The 10,266-nt window shown below is 45.5% G+C and overlaps 2 pseudogenes; one reads left to right on the top strand and one right to left on the bottom strand.

Annotated features, from left to right (window-relative positions):
- Positions 1-2,545: 2,545 nt before the first annotated feature.
- Positions 2,546-4,006, top strand: LOC142426717 (large ribosomal subunit protein uL1 pseudogene; annotated as a pseudogene).
- A 3,346-nt stretch (positions 4,007-7,352) lies between these two features.
- LOC142425922 (small nuclear ribonucleoprotein Sm D2 pseudogene) lies at positions 7,353-7,730 on the bottom strand (annotated as a pseudogene).
- Positions 7,731-10,266: the final 2,536 nt, after the last annotated feature.

Raw genomic sequence — 10,266 nt, 5'->3', positions numbered from 1 at the left:
TGCTAATACCCCAATTTCCATCAAGGGCACATACAGGCAAGTCCCTAAGGGCAAGGATACCCCTCCCTGGGCTGACTGGGTGGCAGGGGAGCAGGGATGTCGTAATCCACTTTCACACACTCTGCCTGAATTTCTCACATTGCTGATCAGTGCTCAGAAAGTCCTCAATGGAGGCTGAATCTCTATGCCTCAAAAAGAATTTAAGAATCCCCTGCAAATTGTAGCCTTTCTTCCCAAACCCAGTCCTCAGAATTTAAGCTCTAATACAAAGGTAAACAGGGCCTTATCGCCTTATCATCAACAATTTCACATTGCTTTGCCACCTCAAAGGTTTGCCTCTGCTTTTGGCTGGCATGTCTCTCTCCTAACCTCACAGCAACTTCCTCACAGAAACAACGCCTCTGCAAATGTACAGTCTCTGATAGGGATGGAGTAGCCAATAAGCAAGGTAAGCACAGTCTTATTTGTGCTTACCTACCAATTTGTAGTGAACAATTAAATATCATGAAATCTGTGTGGAATTGTTCGCGGCAGATTCTTAAGTAAACACAAGAGAGTCCATTGTTACTTTGCTTCTTGGGCCACATGCTCCAAGCTGATGACCTCAGGGGGCATCCCCAGAGGGGCCAAATGGTTAACACTCAGCCCCTAAGCCAAAGGTTGGAGGGTTGAATCCACCCAGAGGCTCCTTGGAAAAAAGGCCTAGCGCTCTACTTCAAGAGATCAGTCACGCCCACATGGCAGAATCACACCAGCCTGTGTGATCATGAGATGTTAACAGAACCATCTAAAAGGCACCAAAAGACCCAAAACGAACAAACAAAAACACATTGTTGAGAATGAGGGGGGTTGGAACAGAGACCCCAAACCCATCTGGCATGCCCTTGCAGAAGGGTCACAGGAAGGGATGCATCAACCAGGGTGCACTATAGCACCAATGAAAGACACAATATTCCTCTGGTTCTTTGAGACTTCCTCACCCCCTACCATCATGACCCCAGTCCTGCCTTTCACTTTGGGCTGGACGCTGGTACAGATAACAGCTTATGACACATGGAATACATCCGATAAACCTCTCAGGAACAGAAATCAAAGTAGCGATTACCAGGAAGGTATGGGGAAGGTGGTGGGAGGAGGGGAGGGAGAGAGGACTGATTGCAATGATCTATGCATAACTGTCCCCTCACCCCACCAAGAGGATGAACAACAGAAATGAGGGTGAAGGGAGACAGCAATTGGTGTAAGATAGGAAAACAATAATAATTTATAATTTATCAAGGGGTCACAGGGGTGTGGGGAAGAGGGTGGGAAAAAACAAGGAGCTGATCGCAAGGGCTCAAATAGAAGTAAATGTTTCGAAAATGATGATGGCAACCTATGTACAAATATACTTCATACAACTGATGTACATGTTATAAGAGCTGTAAGAGGCCCCAATAAAATGATTTAAAATAAATTAATAATAATAATAAAAGATCAGCCATTGAAAACCTTATGGAACACGGTTCTACCCTCCCTCGGTCCATTAGAGAACAGAAGGTTTTGAAGACTTCGGGGACAGTGCCTGAAGAAAAAGTATAACCCCAAAGGACAGTTTCAAAGAGCAGAAAGTAAGCTTAGTCAACAACAAGCCGGTGCAAGAAATCTGCAGAACTATGAAGAACTGGGAGTGGAATACAGATGTGTGAGTCTGGGGACTTTAGAGAAACAAATCCGCAGAAACTCATGTATAAGAGAGAGTTTCATATAAAGGTTAAGTGTGCATCAAGAAAACATCCCAACCCAGTGCTGCCCAAGTCCACAAGTCCAACATTAACCCATTAATCCATATGTCCACACCAATCTACAAAGACCTCCTCCATCTCACAAAACACACACAACCATGCCGACTGCAGGAGGAAAGCTGAGTCAGTGAATGTATAAGCATCTCAGCGCTGGCAGGGGTCTCCACACGGCTGCTCCAGCACCCAGGGCTGCATCGGGGTAGGTCTATCTGGCTTCTCCTCAGGGATGTCTTGCAAGAAGTGAGCCTTGCCAGCTGAAACAGGGAACTGGCAAAGGCAGCTGCACCCTGGCCCGATCATCACAAAGCAAGGCTCACTGAGCCATTTATCCCTCCGCCCTTCAATTAACCCCACATGTGTTTATCGGCCAGGTGGGCACAATAAACTAACAACCTCAATGATTGAGAACTGCTAAGTTCTAACACTACAAAACTAAGCCCAGGACAATGGAAGAACAGGCTACGGCAGATAAAAGGAGTGACCAATTTTCCTGACTAGATACAAAGAAATGTTGCCCCTTCAGCTGAACAAGAGATTAAAAAGACAAAAACTAATAAGGCCACCTGGAAACCCACCTTGTCAACTGAATATATGTCTCCGAGAGCCTGGGGAGCCTGCACAGCCAGTCCACAATCCTTTGGCACAGGATCAAAGTGTGGTCCCCAGATCAGCACCCCCAGCACCATTCATGAGCTTGACAGAAAGATACATTCATAGGCTCCACATCAAGCCTACTGAATCACAAGCTCTAGGTCTAGCGGATGAGCCCCAGGAATCTGTGCTTTAACAAGGCTTCCCCACGATTCGTGAAGACTTGGCGGCAGAGTAGGCTGTGGTCTAAGCTGCTAATTACAAGGTGAGCAGTTCAAAACCACCAGCTGCTCTGAAGGGAGAACGATAAGGCTTTATGCTTCCTAAAGAACTGCACTCTCACTCTTTTCTTGTTCCTATAGTGCTTAGAGCCATGGATAGTCGTCTCCTCAGACCCCCTCCAGGAGGTGGTGTGGAAAGTCTTGCTCAGAAAGCAGTGCAAGCCCGAACATTTTTTGGAGATGGTGGAGCTGCAGATCAGCATAAGGAACTAGGACTGGTCACAGGAGGAGATGAGCCAGTCAGGGTGCAGGGTAGCAACGATGAAATATGCAACTTTCCTCTAGTTCCTAAATGCTTCCTCCCTCCCTCCTCCTCCTCTTCCCTCCCCCACTATCATGATCCCAATTCTACCTTACCAATCTGACTAGACCAGAGGATGTACACTGGTAGAGATAGGAACTGGAAACACAGGGAATCCAGGGCGGGTGAACCCTTCAGGACCTGTGGTGAGGGTGGCAATGCCAGGAGGGTGAAGGAAGGGTGGGGTGGAAAGGGAGAACTGATTATAAGGATCTACATATAACCTCTTCCCTACAGGACAGACAACAGAAAAGTGGGTGAAGGGAGACGTTGGGCAGTGTAAAATATGATAAAATTATAATTTTTAAATTATCAAGGGTTCTTGAGGGAGGGGGGAGCGGGTAGGGAGTGGGAAAAAGAGGAGCTGATACCAAGGGCTCAAGTAGAAAGCAAATGTTTTGAGAATGATGATGGCAACAAATGCACAAATGTACTTGACACAATGGATGGATGGATGGATGGATGGATGGATGGATGGATGGATGGATGGATGGATGGATGGATTGTGATAAGAGTTGTAGGAGCTGCCAATAAAGTGATTAAAAAGAAAAAAGGAACCAGCGGTTCTCAGACACCCTCATGCTTAAGTCCACCTCACCCTCCCATTGCAAACCCTCCCCGCATGTCCTTGGGCACCAGCAGCACGATGACTAAGCTAAGGGTGTGGAGAGCCCTCCCCTGGACATGGAGGCACTGAAGAAATTCAACAAGCATGAGAAGCCAACCAAGAAATCGGATGTGTTTTTGGCCTCTGAATCCCTGATCAAGCAGATCCCTTGAATTCTGAGACCAGGCCTGCCTGAGGCTGGCAAAGCCCCTTCCCTGCTTACCCACAATGAGGACATGGTAGCCCGAGTCGACGGGGTGAAGTCCAGCGTCAACTTCCAGATGAAGAGACACTGTGCCTAACAGTGGCCATTGGCCACGTGAAGATGACCCAAGATGAACTCATTTACCACATTTTGGTTCCCTGACTGAAGAAGAATTGTCAGAATGTGTTGGTTTTGTCCATCAAGAGCGCCCTGGGCAAACCCCAACATCATTACTGAAGTACAGCTCAATAAACTTTACTGTTACTATTAAAAAATAAACAGCGTGCAGATTAGAAAACCTACTCCGTCCTATAGGGTCACTTTAAGTCTTTTATTTTGGGGTTTGGGTTATCTAAGTGATTCTAACGCAATGTAAAACTTGGGGATCATTGATCCAGAGGCCTTAAAATCAGGAAACTCAGAAACTTCAAGATAGGAGAATGCCCAAAGGGAGGCTAGTACAGGATGAGAGCCAGCTTTCAGATGCCTCTGGCTGTTTTCCTTTACTTTCCCCACACATGTATAGAAGATTAGGCTTTCCATAAAGAGCTACAGCCTGGGAAACCCACAGGGCCAGTTCTACCAAGTCCTATAAAGTTGCTAAGGGTTGGAATTGACTTGAAGGCAGTGAGTTTAAATTTGCCCAGGGAAGTAAGTCCAGGTTAGGGTTTGAGGTTCTAGTATAGGGGTTAGGGTATATAATTCACTCTCTAAATTGTTCAGCTTTGGAATATAAAGACAGTATATGGCTTCAGTAGAAATAACCCGAGGTGCCCTGGTGGTGTGGCGGGTTACTCAATGGGCTGATAAATACAAGGTCAGCAGTTCAAAACCATCAGCCTCTCTGTAGGGGAAGGATGAGGCTTTCCAGACCTGTAAGTAGTTACAGGCTTGAAAACCTACAAGGAAAATTCTACTCTGTCCTGAAGGGCCACTATTGGATGGAACTCAATAACAGTGAGTTTTGAGTTGAATTAGTGCCTGCTTCCACTCTTATCCATTTGAAATAAGTTCCCTTCCCAGAAGTTAGACTTCCATGCTATAAGAATATAAACCATTTATGCTATAGATCTGCTTGAAATCCATTGTGTTAGTCCGGGTACACTAGAGAAACAAATCCACAGAACTTCATATGTGTAAGAGAGAGTATTATATAAAGGTTAAGTGCACATCAAGAAAACATCCCAACCCAGTGCTGCCCAAGCCCACAAATCCAACATTAGCCCATATATCTGACACCAATCCACAAAGTCCTCCTCCATCTCACAAAACACACACTATGGCACCGACTGCAGGAGGAAAGCTGAATCAGTGAGCGTGTAAGCATCTCAGTGCTGGCAGGGGTCTCCATACGACTGCTCCAGCACCCAGGGCTGCATCGGGGGAGGTCCATGTGACTTCTCCTCAGGGATGTCTTGCAGGAAGTGAGCCTGGCCAGCTGAAGCAGGGACCTGGCTAAGGTAGCTGCAACCTGGTTCAGCTATCAGAAAGCAAGAGACCCAAGAACTAGCAAGGCAAGTCTCACTGAGCCATTTATCCCTCCGCCCTTCAATTAACCCCACGTGTTTATTAGCCAGGTTGGCACAATAAACTTTAACTATCTCCTCCATTCAATGATTTTTCATCGTTCTGAGAATAAAATTCAAACTCCTCACAATGACTGACAGTACTTATCTGTGCATCTTCTCATGATTCCATGTGCATCTTGTTTCCTTCTTCCAAGTATATTGCCTTCTGTCAGTACCTTGAAAAGTCAAGTTCACCCAACCCCAAAGTATCTTTCCTTCTTCCTGGATTGCTTCCAGACCTGATCCCCGTTCCAGTACCTTGGATTCTGCTCTTTTTATTGAACAGTATATGGAATTATTTCTCAAAACTTCTGTGAAAATGTTATTTTAATGAATGCATGATTTTCCATCATAAGAATGCGCTAGGATGCATTAAACCATTTTCTAATACTGTACATGTAGATTGCTCTCAAATTTTTTGCTGTTATTAGTAACGCAGTAAAAATAAGTTAGCTATGATTCTTGGTTGTAACCAACTCAAATGACCTTAGGCAAAATATAATATATATTTTTAAGAAAATTTATTGTAAATTATTCTGAGGCTTTCTCTATAAACAAAGTAAGGGTTAAATAACTAAAGTATAGAAAAGAATTAGAACAACTGAGACCAAGGATGTAAATCTTACTAAGACTCATCAGCCTCTCACTCTTTCTCCAGAGATAAGTAGATTGGTAGGTAGACAGTACCCACCCCTTCTTCCTTTTCTGTAGAGTGCTAGCCAGTCTTTCTAGAAAAGACTTATCCCAATTGGTGGGTAGCGTGGTTCCCCACACTCTCAGTAACCATGACTCCCACCACCAGAGAGAAATAATGGTTTATACTCTCCTTAGGCCTAAGAAAGGGCTGTAATTGGCTCAATTTGGGTCAAGTGCCCTTTCCTGGGTCAATTATCTATAACAATGTTTGTAAAAATCCCACAGTTAATGAGGAGGAGGGCTCAACGAAGGGGGCTGATTTTCCCAGAACAAGCAGACAACAGATGAAGACATTGGTACGTAAGGAGGGAGAAGGGGATTTTTTTAAAAAATCACATTCATATTTTAAAATAGCTCAATAATAACCCAAGAAGAAAAATGCATCATTTCCCTCTTTTTTATTCTTTGAGATTCCTTTCAAATATTTTCCCACATGTATACATAGTTTCATACAGTTGTATTCAAATTAAACTTATAATCATACAAAGTGACTTTTGTCACTTCACATTGTATGAAGCATGTTTTTCATACTTCTGCACTGCCTTCATAATTATAACCTTTCATGGCTTTTCATCTGATTCAGTATAAAAATAATATTTGTTCACTGTATTACTGTTACAGATAGGAAGAAGGGGTAAGACTTGTATGGGGCTTCTTGTATACCAGCCACTGTCCTAAAGCTATCACACATTTTAACATCCTTCATTTCAGCCCCACTGCCTGAGTTTTGACTTTTCAAAGTGGGTGCAATTGAACCAGAGACACAGAGAGGTTAAGCAGCATGTGATAGGGAGGGGTAGGACTGCGACTCAGTGTTAGGAAGCCTGGCTCTGGGTTCACAATAGAACACAACAAAATGTGGGACCCCCCCCCCCGGTGATCTCGACTCTCTCAGGCTGCTTCTGTTTATACCTTGGCATAGCTTCCCCCAGTCTCTTTTGATTTGACTTCTTTTCTTGACTCCGTTGAAATTATATCCTCAAGTGGATAGCGAATATTCAGTATGTATTACCCCACTCCCTGTCCTAATTACTCCAGCCCATGTCACACAACCACAGGATATAGCAGCCTGCTCACCACATTGCTCCCCACTGAGCCCAGATGTGATCTCAAAAACAAACATCAGGCAGCCACTCTGGATGAGATAATGGCCAGGCTTTGAATCAAAAGGTTGACATTTTGGGAACCTACCAAGCTGCTCCAAGGAAGAAGGCCTGGCAATATGTTTTTGTTTTGTTTTGTTTTGTTTTTACAACAAACACTGGGCATTTATTCTTCGGGAGATGCGGGGCAAGGCTTCCCAGCGTGGCAGTGTGGCCCTATTTGCCAGCGATAAGTGGGTTCCACAGCACCACGATGACGGAGTCGCCTCGCAGGAACATCTTGGAGATGTAGCGGTCTTTGTTGATGGGCTTGGACTTCTTGCCCTTGCCGCTCTTGGGGACCTCGGTCCACATCTCCTTCACGTTCTCCAGCACCGTGTTGCAGTGCCTGTCGAAGGCCTTCACGCGACCCAGAAGCTTCTTGTTGTTGCGGCAGTTGATGAGCACCTGGGTGTTGTTCTTGACCGACTGCGGGAGCACCGAGAGGGGCCCCGTGTTGAACTCCTCCTCCTCCCGCTTCTGCAGTTCCTCCGGGGTCATCTCGCTCTTGGGCTTGTTGAGGAGGCTCATGGTGCTTAGCTTAGCTGCGTTCTCCGATCAAAGCCCGGCAATATGGTCTTATAGGCACTCATTTACTGCCATTGAGTTGATTCTGACTCACAGTGACCCTAGACCCCATAGGACAGGGTAGAACTGCCCGTGTGAGTTTCCAAGACTGTAACTCCTTATATGAGTAGAAAGCTCCCTCTTGCTCCAGCAGAGTGCCTGGTGGTTTTGAACTGCTGACCTTGCAGTTGGCAGCCAAATTCATAAACACTATACCACCAGGGATCCCTTGATGAAGAGGATTGCCTACAAAATCCATACGAGAAATTCTCCTCTGTCACATGGAGTCAAAAATCAACTGAACGGCACCTAACAACTGAATAACAATGGTTACAGGTCACTCACAAGCAACTCTAGTTGACATGAGAGATAAACCTATATATAACTTCCATACTATCTTTCATGATTCCTTCATTTCTCCATGTTATTATCAAAGAAGACTTAAAAACACCACTGTTAAGGCATAATGATTTTTTCCAGTTCCCAGCGATAGTCGTTTAAGTCTCTTATAATATTTTGCAAGTATAGTTAGTAGAGAGCTATCTTCAATAATAATAATGAATATATAGATTTTGTCTTTGCTTCAGTATATCTTCCAACAGGGAGCATAAATACCAGACTTTTTATCACAACATTCGAATCTTCGGTTTCTGGTTTTCACGTATTCCTCAGGCAGCTGTGTTGCATGTTATGATTTGCGGGGAGGGAGGTGGTAGGTAGAGAAAGGTCCAGATGTGGTGGATGTCATAGAAGGAGGGAGGCTGGTTCTTTCTCACTCTTGAGGTTCCTTTCATGTGAAGGAGGTGTCACCAGCACACCCCTGGCCCCTCCCCATCCCCTCATCTGCTGCTCCCACTTTGAGAAGATGAGAGAGAGAGAGAGAGAGAGAGAGAGAGAGAGAGAGAGAGAGAGAGAGAGAGAGAGAGAGAAAGCTGTCTGCATCAGTAAAGATTTATCATCTTATAAACTCTGTATAGGGTCACTAGAATTTGGTCTGGGGATCTGACCAGCAAATTTGGTCTAAAAAACAGGACATGAGTAAAATTGTCCAGTCTTTCAGGACCAAGTCTGTTCCAACCAGCTCCTCTTGCCTGGAGTCTACCAGGACTGACCCCAGCAAGGGAGATATAGCTTCAATATGAGTTTTGTTAGCAATATGTTGTGGCTGGCATGGAGTTGGAGCCCGTGCCCAATGGGAAAGGGCCACTGTGATCCATACAGCTTCCACAGGTTGACTGCCCGGAAGTAAGTCAGCAGGCCTTTCTTCTTTCTAGTCTGTGTTAGTCTTCAGGCTGGACCAAAACCCGTTCAGTATCACAGCCACACCCAAGTCTCCACTGACAGATGGATGCGGGGTGTGTTTGAGGGCAATTGCCTGAGAATCACACCCGGAATGTCCCCATAGGAGGTACACATGCCACCACTGAGCCACCTAGTGGTAATGTCAGGGGCCTAACTACTTTGGCCCATCTGCTCAATTCCAGACTGGTCCTCAGATGCTTCAGTGCTTGGCCAGTGACGATGGTGAGATTTAACCAGAGTAGAACTAACTGTGCTCCATGAGGCTTTGGAGGACTGACCTTTCAAAAGTAGACCGTCAGGCCTTCCCTCTGAGGCACTTCTGGGTCCACCAGTCCCTGCCTCCCCGACAGAAAGATGAGGCGTTTTACTCTCACAGAGACTCCCGGTCTCAGAAACCGAGCGGGGCAGTTGCAGCTTGTCCTATGGGTCACCAGGAGTCAGAACTGGCCCTATGGCAGTGAGACCTCTGGTCAGCACGCAAGCACATCAACCATTGCCACCACTCAGGGCCTCTGAGTGCCACTCCCTGCGTTCCAAATCCTCAATACCTTGGAATATTTATCAGAGGAATTTTTCTGATACTTTCCCGACTCCGAACCGATGAAAACAGTGTGAGCATTTTTCTACTCCCTTGTACTGTGTACAGACTTACTTTCTTACCACCATTCCTCTTCCAAATCCGCCATCAGGCTGCACTTTCTCCCAGCACTGTGTTTTACAGGTGAGCAGTCAGGAGCCAGCCTGAGTGCTTTTTCTTTCTGAATAATTCCCACTTCTTTCATGAGTGTTTTTTTAAAAGCATTAAACACAATCATTGCCAATAACGTTTCAGAAGGTCAGAGGTGGATCTCTTTCCATTGATTTTGTCTGGAATGTGGTACACTACTTCTGCTTCTGTAGTTATTCACGTTCACTTTCGAGATAAACAGAAAGGACGCGTTTTCCTGATCAACAGGAATCGTTGTTACCCTTCGTTATAGTTGGCACTGCCACAGTTTGCATCTTAGCACGTCCCATCCGATCCGGGGCTGCTTCCAGGTGCTGTGCTGTGCCAATCGTCTTCTCGCTTGGAGTCATCACTTTGTCCTTCTCCCTGCACTGCTGAGACTTCCTCGAGTTGCCCTTCCACTCTGAGTTATTTTTGCCTCGCCATTCGAACTCTGTTCCTTACTGCTTCTATTTCGGTGGCTGGCACTCAGTATGTGCTCATTAAATGCTCCCT

Source organism: Tenrec ecaudatus, chromosome 14 (genome assembly GCF_050624435.1).
Source record: "Tenrec ecaudatus isolate mTenEca1 chromosome 14, mTenEca1.hap1, whole genome shotgun sequence".
Classification (NCBI taxonomy): Eukaryota; Metazoa; Chordata; class Mammalia; order Afrosoricida; family Tenrecidae; genus Tenrec; species Tenrec ecaudatus.
Note: the sequence above shows the minus strand (reverse complement) of the source record. Positions and strands in the feature narration are given on the sequence as shown.